This window comes from Notechis scutatus, chromosome 1, assembly GCF_049901735.1.
Source record: "Notechis scutatus isolate UNSWTSFEM ecotype Mainland chromosome 1, rNotScu1.2, whole genome shotgun sequence".
In the NCBI taxonomy this organism is placed as follows: Eukaryota; Metazoa; Chordata; class Lepidosauria; order Squamata; family Elapidae; genus Notechis; species Notechis scutatus.
Window position 1 is genome coordinate 288,794,662 of NC_142009.1, and position 19,719 is coordinate 288,814,380.

Genomic DNA, 19,719 nt, shown 5'->3' on the forward strand with positions numbered 1-19,719 from the left:
TCCCCCAGGCGTTGCTCTATTCTCGTCCTCTCTTTTTGGAGAAGCGGGCGCTTAGCCTTTTGCGATGTTGCGAGCCGTGTGCGTAGGAAAACAGATTTGTTGGAACAGCGATCTGGAAATTGCATTCGAAGAATGCGAATAATGTCCTGCTGTTCTGGAAAATGGCATTTTGAACCGAATGATCAAATCCTGCAGCTGGGCTACAGTATTTGATGGTTGTTCGGCGTCACTCCTCTGCGCATGGCGCTTGGTAGTTTAGTCATCCTGCTTTGTCCCTAGGAATTAAAATCTCAGTTCGCTGTAGAAAAGCCCACGGAGGAAGGCGATGGGAGGAAAATAGGGTTTCAACGCCGATGGAGGGCATGTGAGCCTTGAAAAGTGATGCGTGAGTTGAGAATATCCTGTCCTAATGGGGCTAAGCAAGTGTGAAATCAAAAGCTATCTTAGGAAGCCCCCCCCCCCCCTAGAAGAATGAAATACTTTGGGAAATATTAAAAAGGCTGGATAAAATATTTCTTCTAAAGGAGAAATAATAAGCTTGAGGGAGGCAGAAACCAGCCCCAGTTTCCTTGCCCCAAGGAGAAAACTGAGGAGGCCAGCTTTTAGAAATGCAGATTTGGTAATCCATTCAGAAAGACTGGGTCAGATAGAAACTTCAGATAAGCAACAAACTAAAGATTGACAAAATTAGCTCAGATAAACACATAGGATTTGCATTTCCCCTTTTACCTGTAGAGCCAGCCATGACCCCATAGGAATCTGACAACAGCCAACAGAATATTAAAGGACATGTTCTTGCACAGGAACAAGAAGCTCAAATACAAAGCCCAAAAAGGTATAAAACCCACCAATTCTCAATTCCATTTTGTCAGCTGCCCAGAATCACATGTGGTTGGTGGTTCTGCTTCATCAAAAAAGAGAACCTTTCTTTCCAATCAGCCTCCAGTCTCCATTTTGTTTCCAGTGCCTTTCTCCCAGCTTGGAACTGAACCAGATGGATTTTCCTTCCAACTCTATGCTGTGGCTATTGGGGCAGGGGCTCAAAAGCTTAACATTGGGAAACCCAGGGGAAATATATTTTTAAAAATATTCATGTTTAGTCTTCCTGTCCAGAAAGAACCTTATATACATTATTAGATCACTGGTGCATTGTATATTGCACACACAAGGATAAATTCTGCAGAAATAAGTCAAAAGCCAAATCTGAAACACCTTGATTTAATGTTAACTGCTGGTAATGGAAACAATCCACCAAAGTTGTTCAGCATGAGACTACTGTGGATTTATTTCAAGGTCCCCAGGCTGATGTACCCTTGCAAGTAAGTCCTCCTTATCAATAAAGAGGGGAACTTTTGTCCCTACATTACCTTTTTCTTAATACTCTGTATTGTAATATGTATTTTAAGTAAATGAATAAAATTATTTTCAAAATCTGGGACTACAGCTTCTTTTTTTGGCACATTTTCATTCTTAACAATTAACAAAAACTATCTTTAGTAATGTGGGAAGTACATCCCAAAAGGACAGTGCCAGAAACCTCACAGCACCAGAAACTTCAGAAAACAGTGCCAAGGAACTCAAGCCAGCCCTTCCCCCTTTAAGAAAACCAAGAATCGCCAGCTGAAAGAAAAAACTCAGAGCAGCCTGCTAACGGCTATTACAAAAGTAACAAAAGCTGACCACAGAAATACTTAAGTAGGGCCATTAAGATAAGGGGAATTGACTAAAAAACGAACTCTCTAAGGTAAACCGAAACTCCCTTTTTCCTGCCCCCTGACAAGATTAACCCCCCCAGGATAGGAAAGACAAAGGTCCTGGGACAGGATTAACCCATTAAGGCAGGAAGACAGGATCCAAGGCAATCACTTTAACTAGAGGCACACAAATAAACTCATCAAGCCGCAGGAGCCTCAAAGGGGAATCAAGCATAAAAGACTCAGATTTACACTTCCAATCTGCTTGCAACCCAGGAATATTTGAGCTGTGTCATACCTGCTTTTTGCCTTCTTTCATTATTGAATCCCACTTTCTGCCAGCTGCTTTGGAATTCAGTTCTTTTCAGCGTCCATGATTTTTCCCAGCTGGGAACAAACTCAGGAAAATTTCTTCCAACAGTAATCTGGTATTCTAGTTTTAGTACACTGCATAACTACTTTCTATGGTACTTGGATAAAGTGATGTAAACCATATTTTAGGGATAGGGCTTAAAGAGAAGGGATGAAAGCAGCACAGATGGTGGCAATTTTCTGGGCAACCTGCTCTCTCACAGTGCCATGCCTGCAAAACTGATTGGTACTGCTTTTATCCTTTAAAAATGATGCATATGACACAGGAACTACCAAGGTTGGAAATCTCATTCTTTCTCTCTTAAGTAGTGTTAATTAACCAAAATCATCATGAGTAGCATATTGAATAGAACATCTTTGGGTCTATCTAGGGACAGCTATAGCATATGAGGGATGGTGCATTCAATGTAAAAAGAGTTAAATGGTACAAAACATGAATTAAATAATGGTATGTTGTGTGTCTATGAAACCAAAAGAAAAGAAAAACACTAATTTGAGTGGAGCTAATGCATGCAGAGGAGTAAAGATTTAATTGTAAATTATAAATGAAAGGGCCAAAAATATACATCAGAAAGTTATAAACTGTTATAATCTAAGCCATGGATACATATGAAAGGTTTGCAATAGCTGCATTTGCACTCTACTAGATGGTATAGGGAAAGAACCAAAGATGAGTTTTGGAGAAAAGTTGTAATGTTTTGAATGATGTGATTCAGTGGGGAAAAATATTATGCTAGGTTAAAAATAGATGAATGCATAGAAACAAGATTTATTAAAAAAAGAATTTGGAGAATCAACAGTGAAGGAGAGTGGTGACTGGTAAGAGATTGCTTAGAAAAATGATTGTTTTGAATACATAGCTCTTTTTTATATACACATGGCAAAGGAATGAATAGAAATCTAAAAATAGTGTTTAATTTTTTTTTTGTCTGATGATAGAAGACATTGTGAAGGCTACAAGAGTGATGATTACTCTAAATATGATGAATACTCTAAATTTTACTTTTTGATAAAGTAAAAATCTTGGGGGGAAAAGCTATAGAAGAAAGGAAGGATTGAAAACAAATAAAAATAATTACATTATGAGAAATCAATTTCACCTATATGAAAAATTAATTAGCAGGTGTATTTCAAAATTGTGGGAGTGCAAAATGATATAAAGAAAGAGGATGTGGAAGTGGCTTGGACATGACTCTTTTTTACTTAATGACAGAAGTATGTGGAGTTGTGGTATGAAAAATAATAAGTATGAAAAACAATAAGTATGAAAAACAATATAGCACTTGGAATAACAATCTGAAAGAGGGAGGGGAAAATGCATATAAGAAAATGATTGCAACAAGAAATGAAAATGACAGAAATATGCAATATCCATCTAAAGAGAAAAAAGACATCTGCAAAAATTCAGCAAGAATTAAAATTAAACCTAGAAAACACAGACAATTTTGATGGAAATTTAAAAAAAAAACTGTTATAGAAGGGGGGTGAAGCAGGCTGAATAAGAAGCTTCTATCAAAGTGAATGTAATAAATGATTAAATTATTGGGATAAAACTGAACCAAGGAGTACTTAAAAGATTTATAGTGCTGAAGAGTGGAACTTAAATCAATGCTATAAATGGGGAAATATTAAAAATCAGTAAGACTGCAGGTGTAGATGGTATAAATTGTAGACATGTTAATGTACAGTTATGTAATGTATATGTGAATGTAATGTATGTGTGAACACTGTTATTTTTTTTGACTTAACAAAGATGTAAGATTGTGGGAAGATAATAGAAGAATGGAACGTAAGCAGTCAAGAGATAGAACAAGTCTATTGAAAGTTCTTGTACATATAGCAATTGTCAGCCTGGTGGTAAGGAAGCTGGGAAGAAGCATTTTAAATAATTCATAGACTCTGTATCAATAATGGCTCTCTAAATGAGAGATGGAAATCCTTATTATAATCTCACTATTTTGCATTTACCCCTAAACTGACTTTAAAAATATCTTATAGAAGTCTGCATATTTCTTGCTTTCTTGATCTTGGCCAGCTCTGTGGGACTTGACAAAGATTAGAAAAAGAAACACAAAAGCTGTAGTTTGTATTTTGCACATTCTGATCAAAATAGTGCAAGAAGAGAAAGAGAGAAAAGACTATTGGTGTTTTTGAACTTTGGTGTTGAAGAAGACTCCTGAGAATACTATGGAAAGCCAAGAAAACAAACAAAAATAAAACATCAATTCAAAGTTTTCACTCTAGGCATAAATGACCAACCACAAATTATCATATTCTGGATACAGTATGCAAAGATCCTGTTCTCTTGAGAAATTCATAACACTAGGAAAGGTGGAAGAATAGAGAAAAAGAGAGTGACCAGTAGCAAGGTAGATGGACTTGATTACAGTTGTGATGAGTCCCTATTGAAAGACATGAAAGGATTGGGGGAAATCATCCGAGAGAAGGTATATATAGTCACTAAAAATTGATATTAACTTGATTGCACATACATGTAATCCTCAATTTATAATCATAGATCTAGTGAGTTTGAAATTACAATGGCACTGAAAAAAATGGCTTACAGTTAATCCTTGTACTTATGCCCATCACAACGTCCCTGAAGTCACATGATTAAAATCTGAGTGCTTGGCAACTGGCATGTATTTACAACAGTTGTAGCATCTAAGGGATGTGTGATTGGCAATTGCAACCTTCCCAGCTGGCTTTTGAGGAGCAAAGTCAACGGGGAGTCTGGATTTGCTTGACAATCATGTGATTCATTTAACAATTGTGGCAAAAAAAAGTTGTACAATTCACAATTCACCCAATTGTTTAGCAATTGAAATTCAGGAGCCAGTTGTGGCCATAAGTTGAGGACCACCTGTAAACAATCAGTTGAAGGAAAAGTGAGCAGGACTGAAAAAGTTGTGATTGGATGTAATTGACTAGCTGGTCAAAAACACTAATAATCCACTATGATGCTGAATCCACCTGGTATGATTTGTTCACAATCCAGTATGACCAGGAAAATTGATTGAGTAAAAGTACTCATGAGTAAGCATGTCATGCAAATTCAGTCACTGAATTATCTTCAGATATCATATTATCACTTCACATTTAAGAAGTGTGTGAATTAACCCCTCAATAAGAACCTAGTGTTGTAAGAAGAATAAGTTGAAGGTATGGTGGAGTTGTGAATGCTACCCTCCTTTTATAGTTTCACTGTTCAATCTGAAGTTTCTTTTATGTCCTTTCAAGTTTTATGCATGCAGGCAAAAAGATGGACATCTGACAGGCTATTATAGACTGCTCCTTTCCCAGGTATTGCCTGCTTGTTTCTTTTATCAGTGAATAGGAAATGGCTTAAAGGCACCTGTGTTATGAAGGTCTCAGGGGCAGCTGCCTGGCTACTGAATGCCTGATTATGTGTTAACATGCTTTGTCAGATATTGGCAGAATCTGTTCTCTTCTTTTGCCTTTTCAGCAAGGGTGCCATTGATGGACTGACGACCCATTTATAGAAATGTTGTCCATCAAACTGTGAGGAAGGACAATGGTGTTTTTCTGTGACCAGTGACTGTGGGAAACTTTTCTTTGGCTATTCAGGCAATTTTTGTAGCTTGTTCTGAAGAGGAGAGACTGATGAGTGCAAAAAGTACAATTAAGCCAAACCAGACTTCAATGGAAGGCTGTAGTGTAGTCTGCTGTTCTTATTTTTTTTATTTGTGTGTCTGTGTGTGTGTGTTGGGGGGGAGGAATCTATGGGTTTTCACTTTGCTGTGTGGCATTCAGCAGGGGGCTATTACAATGCTATTTTTTTTCCTGGACCACCTCATTCTAAGTAAAAATTAAATGTAATGAGAGCCACTTGGAGTTCTGAATATTTTAAAGCATAATTCCCACAGAAGGGATTCGACCTAAACTGCAGTGAGCATCAGTTGGCTAATTATAGCCGCATTTATATTACAGCAGGTGTCAGATGCAGTCATCTCAATAAAGTCTACATAATCCTCAGGGAAGAAAGAAAATGACAAAAGCTTTTCTTCAAATGTGGATACTAATTTCTGCTAGGTGTCATATGAGCAGTGATACTTCCCCTTAGCAATAACAAGGACTTTACAGCACTCAGAAATGCATTTTGCTGGAGGATGAATCAATGCTATAAAGCACTTGCTAGTCAGACTTGGCAGATGTCAGTAGTTAATGCCAGCATTGCAGAGGTTACAATAAAATGCAGAGAGTCTTATATAAATACTTTTAGATGATGGACAGGTTTAGAGAAATCCAAGTGCTGTTTCAGCTCATTAAAAAAAATCTAAAGAGAAGATCTTCATTTGCTTCATATTTTTCTCTATTTACAGAAGACCTTCCACACTGCTGGGGCAAATGTTGAGGAGCACTGTGAGAGACTTGGCAAATACTTGTTATACAACTTAGGGCACATCTTCTGATTTCTATATTAGCTGTCACTTGGCAGAAGCAAGCACAGCAGCTGGCTATGCTTTGCAATTGCAGCTGTCTTGGGGCAGCCTCTCTAAAGAACATCTTGGCAAATATGTTTGGCTCAGATGCAAAGCTATGACTTATCATACTTTCACTTAATTTGTTTTACAGGGGTTTGGAGATAGAGGATTATGCAAAAGATAAAGGGTCTAAAAACAGTGTAAATTGGCGGATTGACTTTGAATCTTAACTTGGATGCTTAGCCCTATCTAGGTAGCACAATTCTGTCTGTTATTCATCCCAACTTAGGTTTGTTGTTGTGAGGAAAATAAGCAGAGAAAGGAGTATTATGTACATTTACTACCTTGAGTTATTTATCAAATAATAAAGGCATGATAAAAAGTTGAATAAATAAAATAATTTCATTGTCTATGGAAAGAGCATTTTCTTTTCTATCTTCACATATTTGAACTTAAGAACTACTGTTTCCAAAGTGACTCCAGAAATTATATATTCATTCATTGACATGTTCTTCTCCCTAATCATTTTTCCTCACATTGAGAGTTAATTCAGGGTAAGTAATTGCAACTACAACTTCATTGCCAGGACTCTGCTGATATATAAATTTAATTAATAAAATAAATTTAACTAAATATCACCCAGGGAATTTTAGCTCTCTGTCAAGCCTAACCCAATGCTGCCATATGCTATACAAGAAAGAACAATGAGCCAAACCCCTTTTTGGAACTTTGGCTTATAATTTGTAATCCTATTCCATCGTTATTATATTTTGTACTGAAAGTTTCTATCCCATCGTATTGTTTCAATCCATAATCAAGCATTTTTCTATCTCACTGCTCTTTGACTTTCCACACAAAGATCAAGTGAACAAGATTCTCATGGACCAAATCTCCATGATGACATAAAATAGAGACATCTGACCTGATGCTACCTCTCTATTGCACCTACTGCCTAGGTTTCAGCATCATATCTGGCTTGAGTCTCCTTGTTTTCTTTACTCATCCATTGGCATGACAAAAATTTTTGATGTGAAAATATTACTCTCTGCCCACATACCCCAAAATGCACTTACTCATATATTTTCCTAGAAGGTCAGTGAGGGGAAGGAAGCACTGGTCTCACTCAAAACTGGCTTGGTGAAGATGCTATGGTGTTAATGGTAGTGGTCCATGTGGGAAATGTTGTCAGTTTTCTTAATTAGCATGAGGTATTTTGGCAGAAAATATTATTAAAAAGCAAACCAAGCAGTGTTTTAAGAGACATGTTAAAGCTGATGTAGGAAAAATAAGTTTAAAACATCCAATATCCTTTTATTTAAAACAGCTGTAGGAAGCTAATATGTTGGTGAGAAAATAGTTTTAAAAACCCTTCTTCTGCACCATTTCCCTGGTAGAAATGTGTCTTTGTTTGTGAAAGAAAGAAAAAGAATAATATCAATGTCTCAATACCCAGTGAGATGGAACTGTAGCTTGAGTGCAAATTATATGCATTAAACAAGATTTCAAATTGTGAATGAGAACATTAAGATAACTGTCCGTGATGGTTGCCAATCACTGCCATACCATTGACTACCAAGATCTGTCAAGCAGCAGCACATCTTAGATGAACCAAAAACTTCAGCTTTAATCATCAACATCTAATTATTCTTGATTTTAGTCAGATACAAACCATGCATTAAAGTTTTAATGAGAAAGAGAGGAGATACTTATAAATATCAGCAGCATAATCTTAACCTAATAGCTTTAAACGTGTTGAACAGGATACAAGTGAAGATCTTGAAGTGATCTAGGAATTTCCTATCAAAGTAAAGAAAATGAGAAAATGTATTTACATTTTACAGAGTATTAAAAAATATGCCTTCTACTCTGTATTGCTATAGAGAAGCTCTATGAGTTCATGCACCCTTTCCTATCCCCCCAAAGTTGATACATAATATTGAATAATGTTAATAAAATTCATATATATATTTATATATATGGTATTCAGCTTTGTTCAGGTATTTTCCCACGTCATTATAGTTCTGCTTTTAAAGTTGTAGCAACGTTTCGGCAGAATCTCATCTGCCATCATCAGGCTTCTGTATTGTGTTCGTATATATATAAATTAAAGTGAAGTATATTTAAATCAAAAAGTAGCATTTTCAAGTCAAATTTATTAATTCTTGGTAATTTGATGCTATTCAGAATCCCTCTAATCTGCAACTACATTCTTTCCGGGTGGTTTTCAACTTACCAGTCTAGCCAATACCCTCCATATTTCCAGTTGTCTCCAATCTAGGGCAATACTAAATACATTTGCTCTGCTTACCCTCTCAGCCTGTTCTCAGACACCTGGGAAGAAGAGTTTAAACTAAATTAAATCAAATTTAACTTTTGTCTTGATCACATTTCCTTTTCCAAGTGCAACCTATTACATGCCCATTATATACCCCTTACAAGTTTTGATATATAGCAATTGCGCACATAATAATCGTAGTTCCTTCTCCATTTGGTCTTGTTAGATTAAAAGTGAATGTAATATTCTTTCTCTGAATATAGAGATAGATATAGATCTTGATATTGTGAGTGTATGTTTCTGTAAACAAAAAGAGAACTAACTATTCCTTAGGTTTGAGAAAATATTTTGAGCATTTGGACTAAATGCATCAGTATTTACTGTAAGAGATGGCAAAATTGACAACTTTCATTAAAGAACAGACTTTTAATAATTTTACTTCTACTAGGAAACCACTTTTGGATTTTTTGAGAGAAATTGAAAGAAATGAAATATTGATTTTGGAATTTAATGATTAGAATTATTCAGGATTATAGAAATAATATAGACAAATGTTAGCCTTAGAATAACAGTTTGATGTATTTTTTTAAGTTGAATTTCTTTCGCCCTAAACAGATGACATTTAAAAAATGTGTGATTAAAATGTGGAACTGAATTGGAAGCACTTGGGCATACCCTGTGATACACTTTTGTAATGTTTTTTTTTTAATCTGGACTATCTAGAAGTATATGTAGTAAGACATAGAAGAAAGGGAGTCATACTATCTCCCACTCTGTTGTGCCATTTCTACCTACAGCCAAAATAAATTGAGCATACAGCCATTCCTAGACCAATTTTAGGTTCAATTCCAGGGCAAACTGTCTACAAGGCAGTGTTGTATTTTGTAAGCAGTCTATTAGGTTCTTCAATTACCTAGATTGTTGCTGTTTGAAGGTTTTGCACCCAATTCAATCCATCATCCCTCAAATGACAGGACTACTGAATGCTGCCTCTTTCTTTCTATTTGCTACTTTCCTGGTATTAAAGTCAGCAGCAATAGGCTTTCAGACCTGTAAGAAAATGTATTTGCTGGATATGTGACTTCCTGATGAAAGTGAGCAATTTCATGGCCTTTACAGTTCTCAGATTCTCTCTCTTCTATACCACCAATATGAATGAGCCAGTCATCCAGCTACCAGTCAGGCAGTTTGAATAAAATCTCTAAGCTGGAGGCAAAGAACTGTTCTCATTGCATAGAACAGGCCAGGATAGGCAACCCGGTGCATGAGAGCCCCATCCCTTAATGCCCAATAGGTTTCTTGTCTCACTGAACAATTTAAAAGATGGTAAGTTATTTAATTTTTACTGTAATTGAGACCCAGTTTGGTGTAGTGGTTAAGTTGCTGGCCTAGAAACCAGGGAACCGTTGAATTCTAGTCCTACCATAGACATAAAAGTCAGCTGGATAACACTGGGCCAGTCACTCTTTCTCAGTACAACTCGCCTCACAGGATTGTTGTTGTGGGGAAAATGGGAGGAGGATGACATATTAGGTATGTTTGCCAGTTTGAATTACTTATAAACTGAAAACTCTAATAAACAAAATACCTTTTTTTAATGGGAAGGTGGCATGCTGCTAAATAGTAAGCATACCCTACATAATCTTTTATTTTCAAAATTAAAAAATACTCTATGGGGCACTATAAAGGTTTAATTGGCATTCTTTAGAAATATAGTAGATGGCTGTAGCCCCAAATATTGTCTAGAAAAAAGATTATTTGTCAAAAAAAAAAAAGTTAAGTCAATGGCGTGCTGAAGTGATATGGCAAATCCTGGAATTGGGGGATGGGGAGGAATTGAAAGACACCAGCGATTTATCTTTAGTAAATAAATGTTATGTGCATGCATACCACCATGACAGCCATTTTTAAACATACCTATGGGAAGCCTGCAAAATTTCTATCTCTAATATTATCAGATGCCTTGAAATACCAGCCTAAAATATATTTCCCTCTCCTCCGTTATCATTAAAATCTTCATATTTAATTCCAAGATGTAGTTACTGTGTAGTTACCTATGCATAATAATATGCATAATTATACTGATATGTACGTCTCTAGGTATGTTGTATGCTTAATATAGAACACAATAGTTTCTCCATGTATTTGCTGTGGTACTTTAAGTCCTTGGAAAGAACTTAAAGTCTTAGAAATGTAGACTTTGCTGGCAGTGCTACATGAGCACCAGTTAAGGACAGGGAATAACTTTTAGACTGAAATAATGTTACATATTAAGGTCTTAAAAATCAATAACTGTAATATTTTATAATAATATATGTATATCAAAATGATTCTTGACTGAACCATAATTTTAAGGCTGTTTCTATGATAACATGGAAGTATTTGTATTTTCTCCTTCATTCGACTCATATTGAAACTGCCTCCATGTGTTAGGTGAAGGGATGTTTAAGAATCAGTCAGAACATATTGCTGAACAAATTATATCTGCCTGCCTAATACATAATAATTTTCATTAAATGAGCAGTGTAAAAGTACAAACTCAGACTTGCTTTGATCAAGAGCACAATCATGTACAGACTTATGATCATTTTAAAAGCTCATATATACAATAAGCTCAGTTACAGTATATTTTCAGACATTAGTTTCTTTTCTTTTTTGATTTCCATTTAGTTTTACTTTCAGCAGGTGAAAATATGTGGTCTACTTGGAGCTCCTTGATGTGGTTGGTTAATATATTGCTTTTGAATGAATATTTTGGTTTTCACCACATCGAGGGATATATTTTTCAAAGACTAATAAATCTGATTCAGAGGGAATCCCAACAATTTCTTAGTAATGAGCAAAAGGTAAAAATATTTATTTATTCATTTATTCATTTGTTTATTTATTTTTCAACAAATTAATATAGTATCCAACTCACACATGGGTGACTTTGGGTGGCTTACCACATTAAAAATCCATAATATAAAATATCTATCCTACCTTATGGCAACAGCAACCTAATCAAACCAACCACTTGATCGCCTCCATCTCCATTTGTAGTCCCCAGGCCCACTGACAAAACCACATCTTTATAAATGTTCTTCTCCATGGAAATCTTTAGTAAAAAGCAAAAGATTTATAAATCTTTAAAGAGCAACCAGATGAAAACAGAACGTGAAACCAGAAACCAGAGAGAAACCAAAATGAAGCTTTTGTTTTTAGAGGAGTAAATATTGCTGAAATTTACATGTGAAATAAGGAAAAATATAACCCAGAAATATTTTAATCCATGCAACTTATGTTTAAAAGTCAAACATTAAAACAACATGTGTCCATGTGTGTTTCCAGAATTGTCAGTTGCCAACATTTCAGAAAAGAAATAGGGCCATGACAGTGACCCTCTCAAGCACAATCTATACCATTATTTTGCCCTTCCTTCCTTCCTTCCTTCCTTCCTTCCTTCCTTCCTTCCTTCCTTCCTTCTTCTACTACCATTATGTTATCTCAGCTCCTAAAGGTATAATTTTCATAATATGTACCTCATGCAGCTTCTAGATGTGGGACTTTTGAGGAACCCAGCATGGGGAGGCCATCTCAGCAGTAGATGCCAGTGACCTTAAACAGGACCAAACTATTATTTCTTGGTGTATTATTGCCCTGAAGCCAAGAGATATTGATGAGGAGTGCAGAAAGACAGGGAAATGTTTTAGGAAGCCAATACAGTTTTAGAAAAGTGATTCTGAAATGTATATAAAATGCTGTAAAATTTATTTAGTTGGCTCATATGTGGCCTAATTCTTTCAGAAGGGGTTGTCTGTTATATTGAATGAAACTATACATCAGTTCAAATCTTAGCTAGGACTGTTTGGTGGCCTTGGATAAATAATATAGCAGTGATATACTTAGAAAACCATTGCAAGATTGAGCAAGATATGGACTTAATATAAAATGCTTTACATCTTTAATCTCAACATTAATATAAAGTGCAATTATTATTGCTCAAAATCACTTTCTATTACTTCACCTTCTTTTTATTATCCTGCCACTTTAAAATATATTAATGTGGTTTTAGGGGCCTGGGTGAAAATATCTACATTATTCTTTAAAAAAAATTCTCTTCACATGTCTCTATTCAATATACATAACTTTCACATGTACAAATTTCTGGGTTGTTTTTTTTTATGTTCCCCTAAACTTGTGTTTTAAATGTCTGTGGCATCTACTTCATTTTCCTTGTTATTCTTACCCTTAAAGAATCCAGAAGTTAGTGAAGCATGACCCTTCATTCCTGAGGCTGCACTGGCTATCCTTAATCAAGCTGTGCTTTTCTAAACGTCTCCATTTAATCTCATAAAATGCTTTTTAAGACCTCTCCCCCCTGCCACAAAGGAATCAAAACTAAATGGTCTGTAATTTCCTGAAGTGTTCCCAGATCCTATCTTAAATAATGACATTAGGTTGGCCACTTTCCAGCCGTCAGGTTGTTCCTGAATGCAGTGACTTTGTAAAACCTCTGCTGAATCTTGGATAAACTCTACCCCACTGTCTCTTACATTCTAGATGAAGATTGATTGACAACATGTATTCCATGGAATGCCCCCTCTTAACTCTGCTGTGTTCTTTAATGAAATATTCTTATATTTTTTAATTCCAATTTTATTTTTCTACCAATAGCTTCAACAATTTTGCAGCATATGAATGAAGTTCATGAAATTAAGTTTTTTTAAAAAAAAATAAGCACCTTTATAGTCACTCTAGCAATTCCTTTCAGTGTTCCTCCAAAAGTTTCAAAATTCCATCTGGATATTGTTTTATAAAATCTAAACATGATTTTAAAGCATTTTTCCTATTATATTGTAGATAAATATAAAATTCCTATTATTTTAACTTTCACATGATATCATCTAAAATATAATTGTGATTTATGGACTTACGGTAGTTATGCGTGGAGTGTTGGAATAAGAATTCAGTTGAATTAATTTTGTGAACCAATAAAGAAATCATATTCCTGCTTATACTACCATAAAATATTGGGTGAAAAGTAATTCTACCAAGGTTATCGCTACCAACAGATGGTAGTACCAAACTGCTTGAAACTCTGACATGTTCATTGGTATTTGTTCTTTCATTTTAACTGATGGATAGTTGATGTGATAAAATGTTATATTAATAGTGTTTGTGAAATGGAAGGCTGTACAGTAGTCCTTGACTTATGACCACAATTCAGCCCAAAATTTATGTTGTTAAGTGAGATATTTGTTAAGTGAGGTTGGGCCCATTTTATGACCTTTCTTGCCATAGTTGTTAAGTGAATCACTGCAATTGATAAGTTAGTAAAACAGTTGTTAAGTGAATCTGGCTTTCCCATTGACTTTTCCTCTCAAAAGGTTGCAAAAGGGGATCACATGACCTTGGGACAGAGCAATGGTTATAAGTATGAGTCACTTGCCAAGCTTCTGAATTTTGATCACACAAAGGTCATGAGCTGTGTAAAACAGTCATAAGTCACTTTTTTCAGTGGCATTGTAACTTTGAATGGTCACTAGAGGAATTGTTGTAAGTTGAGGACTATTTGCACTGAATACTTATCAGTCTGCTCTAGCCAACAATTTATGACTGAAATTTTGACTTTCTGAAGAAGTCCCTCCAATTGGAATCCACTATCAGTTACAGATTGTCTGGTGATGACTGTGCTGACATGAGAAATATGTGTTTATGGGCCCTAAAATTTACAGATATGAACTGGGAAGAGCTGTTTTTTGTGGCCAATAAATAGACATTCTGTAACAGCAACAATTTTTTCGTTTCATTTATTAAAATATCCTTGTTTAAAACAAAGTTACCGAGGTAGAGGTGCTACTTTTCTTTCAACCTCCATATAATTCAATTTCTGCATCCATGATACGTAACATCCATTACAAAACTTTGAAAACGGGATTTTTATTATCGTGCCAATCTGTGCCTGTTAGCATAACAATTAGATCCTTGACATAACTTCTATAACTAAAGCAACTGTGCTTCTTTGAAGGAAAGTGTTGGAAATGTTCTCCCATATGAAATATACCTGTATCTCCTTTTCTGCTACCTTGTTCCTTTATCAGTTGTTTTTTAAATAAAAATTTTATTTGGGTTTTCACAAAAAACATAATACAAATAAGACATCTTTTTTTGAAAATAGCATGATCCTGGGTTATCACTTCTTCATACAGACACAAACTCAATTTCATATTCATCTTTGTGTTCTATTCCATATCTTATTACTGTTTAACATTTTCTACATAGTTTTCCCCTCCTTTGATTTTCTCAACTTTATTTTTAATTATCTCATATTTCAATTCAAATCGTTGTATTTGTACTTTTGTCTGTCCTGTTTCAATTTCGTATTATCTTTTCTCATTAAACAATTTTTCCCCTGTAGTTACTAATTGGAGTATGACACCTTTATATCTTTTAATTTTATCCATTCAACTCTTATTTAAGCTTCAATTTATACTTTTAAGATTATAACATTCAATATAATACATAACTTCCAATCGAATTCTGCTTGGTACATTCTTAAAATACACACTATATTCTTTTTAAAAAAATTATATATATATATATATATAGATAGATAGATAGATAGATAGATAGATAGATAGATAGATATAGATATAGATATAGATATAGATATAGATATATAGATAGATATATAGATAGATATATAGATAGATATATAGATATATAGATATAGATATAGATAAAGCACTCATTCCATTCCAATTCAATTCTATCATTAATATTCATTGAAATCTTAACATCTTTAACATTTCTTTTTAATTGAATATCATACTTCCTTATAAACACTTATAAACTTTCCATAATTAATTCTTTTTTCCCCTTATTTCTCTTCACTTATATTTTCATAAATCATTAATAATAATTAAAATGTTCCCATTCTTTCCTAATTTAATTCTCTCATTCACTTTATTTCATTTATTTATTAACAAACATTCCACTACATTACAATAAATATTTTATCCATCATTTTAGTCATATTTTCTGAAGTTATTTCTATTTGTAATATAACAATACTATCTTATGTACCTTTGCAGAATCCCTTTTTCAATTAAATTTTCACCCATTATCTCTAAACAGGTTTATACTTTCACTCCTTATACCTTTTCCCTGTTTCTCTATATCTTGTTTCTGTCTTTTATAACTTCTTTTCCTTTCCTTCTTCCCCCTCTTCTTCTCCCTCCCCCTTTTACCCCCTTGTCTCTCTACTTCTGATTCTGTCTTCTGTAATCCCCTCTTCTGTTGCTTTCTAGTATTATACTTATTTTTCAAACTATTCTTTTTTTTGGTTGTTTTTTCAAATCTTATACTTTTCACTCTCTTTCCCCCCTTTCCTTTTCCCCCCCACATAAAATTACTTGATCATTAAAGATGACTTCTTCTTTGTCCCGATCTTCTTGTTCTGCAAGCGTTTCTTGTTGTTTCTCATATTTCCAGATCTCCATTTCTAAAAGTTGAAATACGAAGCCAAAAGAACCTCTCCCTTCTTGTGCATCTTCTTTCTGTTTTTTAAGTTCCATTTTCAGTTCTTCTAAGAGTGATAACATTTTAAACACCTTTAAACAACCACCCAATTGATTTTAGTCATTTAAATGCAATAGCCAAAAATCCAAAAATCACCAAGTAATCCAAATAATCCAAAGCTGTTTCTTCTTGCTTCTTTTTTCCACTTACTCTTCCTGGGGTTCTATTATTTTGTTGCTAAGTTTCAGTTAAAATGTATCTTTTAGGAATCTTGTTAAGGTTCACTGTAAATTCCTTTTAGTTCCAGGCAGTCTCCTCCATTTTTCCAGATCCTGCCCTTTTATTCTTTTTCTCTCCTTTCCTGCTTTTAAAAGCTTTTAAGTATCCAGAAATCTTTATTATCCCTTTGACATTTTATTTTCAGCTTAAATGCCTATTACTGTCAAAGTGGATTTTTTTTCAATTTCTTGCTTAAGTCTCTTAGCTGTCAGTATAAGGAAGGGAAGATAAAAAAAAACAAATCCTTTCCCTTCCCTCTCTCCTTTGCTGCTTCAAAATCTTCTTTGGGAGCAATGTTATTTTTTATAGTTTAAATTCCAGAGTACCTTACGTTGTTGCTTTTTCAGTTTATTCCGGTCGATCAAAACTTTCTCTTCCTCCTGCACATTCTTTTCTGGTTGAGTTCTTCTTTGAGGTGGCCATTTCTGACCACCGCTACAACCGCCTTCGGGAAAGGGAGTAATGGCCAGCTGGGGAGGAGAGATGTAGCTCTCCTCGACCCTGCTGGCAGTCTACCCTCTCTTCACCACCTCTACAGGGTGGCTTAGCCCTGAAACCAGCCGGCTCAGGGTGCTCCGGTGGCGAGCATGGATCGAAACTGTGCACAATCACGGATTTCGGTCCATTGCCGAAGGAGCTCAAACCGGAAGTCTGCATACCTTTATCAGTTTTTGAGGACTGCTGATGTATATGCATGTCAAACTGTTTTAGATCAACATTATACATAAGGTTGATATAAGACTGTCACCTTTTCTTACCAGCAATCCTGGCTGCAATAAATGAGTGACTCACAGTAATTCATTTGTATTTATTTTTAGATGATGATGATTTTATCCATTTAGTCGTGTCTGACTCTTGTCAATTTTATGGGCCAGGTTGTCTACATCTTGCAGTCTTGCACTACTTTTCTGCAAAAGTTGATTGAGTTAGCCGAGATGGCTACATTGACCACTTTGATTAAAGAAAAGAACACCATTAATTTTGATTCTTGGAAACTGCTTTCAGACTTTGTGGTTGAGGTGGGGGGGAAAATGAAACTTTGATTTGAAGTTTTGCTGTTTAGATATGTTGGTTGTTATAGAAATGGCTAGTATATGTTATTATGTAAAAGTAAAAGAATGAGGTTGTATGTTATTTACCTTCTTCCACTGGGCCAAAAGGAGTCGTAAACCACTGCTTTTCTTTTTCTTCTTCTCTTTACCCTACATTTTTTCCTCTTCCCCTTTTCCTCCCTATTTTCCCATTATTTTCATTTTTCTTTATATTTCTGTATTATATTTTGATAAACTAATACAAATATGAACAAGCTGATCTTGCACTACTTCTTTGAGTTCTTCCATGCTCTGACTGGTGTCAGTTTTTATGAGTCCAACCATCATGTTCTTTGGTGACCTGGTTTCCTTTTACTGTTAACTCTTCCAAACATAATAGCTTTCTCCAGTGAATTCTCCTGCATGACATGGCCAAAATAAGTGAGTTGCAGTTTAGTGATTTTCCCCCCCCTTCCAGTGACATGTCTGGTGCTATTTATTTCTTTCCCACCTTTATTATCTTTACAAATAATTTAAAGTGGCGAACATATCCCACATAGCTTCCTCTTCCTATTTTCCCACAAAAACAACCCTATGAGGTGGGTTGGGCTGAAAGAGAACGACTGGTCACCAAGATGGCTTTCATGGCTAAAACTGGACTTGAACTCAAGTTTTCTTGATTTATAGCCTGGTGCCTTAACGACTAGACTAAAGTGGTTCTCGATATCTCAATATGTTAGCTTGGAAAGAAAGGATTATTTGGGATCCTCTCCAATTATTCACCTTATTTAATTTTTTCCACCACAACATATAGATGTTTATGCATCTATATGCAAGTTAACTAAGGCAAGTGTATTGTGACAGCAAAAATCTTATTTTCATGCCTACACTATACATTGATTAGGCATCAAATGAAAGTGTCTATATTACAGATGGAAATTATATGCAATGAATAGAATGTTAACTTTTGTTCATGATACTGCTGTTCCTTTCCATTTAGGGTTCACCTAAAATATCTATCGTAGAAGAATAAAGTTGATCATATAAGTAATGATCAAAAATTAATGAAACAAATAACAAAAGGAAAAATAAAGAGTTATGGCAAGGTGTGCTCCATTGGGTTTCTGATAAATTTATTATGTATATATAATTGAAGAAAAAAGTTCAAATGAATTAGAATTAGAATCTGCTACGTGAGTTTCATTGGATGCCACTTTGTTTCTGGGTCCAATATAAGGTGTTGGATATTACCTTTAAAGCCCTTAATGTTATGGAACCAGATTATCTCATCTTGATTTCATCAATCCCTCTCACCTGGGCAGGCAGACCCCATCAGCTGAAGAATTTTAGGAAGAGAGCCTCTTCTACTGTCACTCCTGCCCAATGGAACATCTTGCCCCTAGAGGCAAGGCAGGCCAACATGCGCCTGACCTTCTGGAAAAGCATTAAGATTTGGTTACATCAACTTGCTTTAGGGTCCAAAGGCAAACCCTGAGATGATTGGTGGTTGAAGCACTTCCTCTGCCTTTTAATTTTGCAATTGTCCCCTTTAGTTTTGTTTTAATCTGGTTTTTAAACTTATTTCAACTTACATATCATTTTATTGTTTTATCTGTAAACCACCCAAAGGCATACAAGTGTGATGGGCAGTATAGAAATAAAAATAAAAACATTGTTTCTTTTTGAAAATGTATAATACTCCAGATTGTATACAAGAATTGAGGTTTCCTTTGTCATAAAAATGCTCTTCTTAGAATTATATTACATAGAACGTGCTATGTAATAGGTTTATCTTATTCTCAAGTTTCAAAAATCCATAGGTGAGGATAGAATGTCGTAACGTAATCCTTTGAGACACAGTATTACAAGTAATAGATTCTGATGGACTGGAAGATAAAATTCTATCACTGAAGTTATACAGTTTGGGAACAGTGGTGAAAGTTAGAATAAAGCACCACATTGCTTCCTTGTTTCTATGCCAGCTTTCTCCAAGTATAAAACATTGCCTGCCTGGACATTTTAAGGCTATTTGGCAAACCCACTGAACATACAGAATAGCAGATAACAGAAAACAGATAATCAGAGTTGGAAGGGACCTTGTAGGTCATTTAGTCCAACCC

General features: G+C 35.0%; 1 non-coding gene across 1 annotated transcript; it reads right to left on the minus strand.

Moving 5' to 3' along the window:
* Positions 1–11,823: 11,823 nt before the first annotated feature.
* Positions 11,824–11,934, minus strand: LOC113410172 (U5 spliceosomal RNA). The gene has a single exon (XR_003370637.2). It is a non-coding gene; the product is annotated as a U5 spliceosomal RNA (small nuclear RNA).
* Between the last annotated feature and the right edge of the window lie 7,785 nt (positions 11,935–19,719).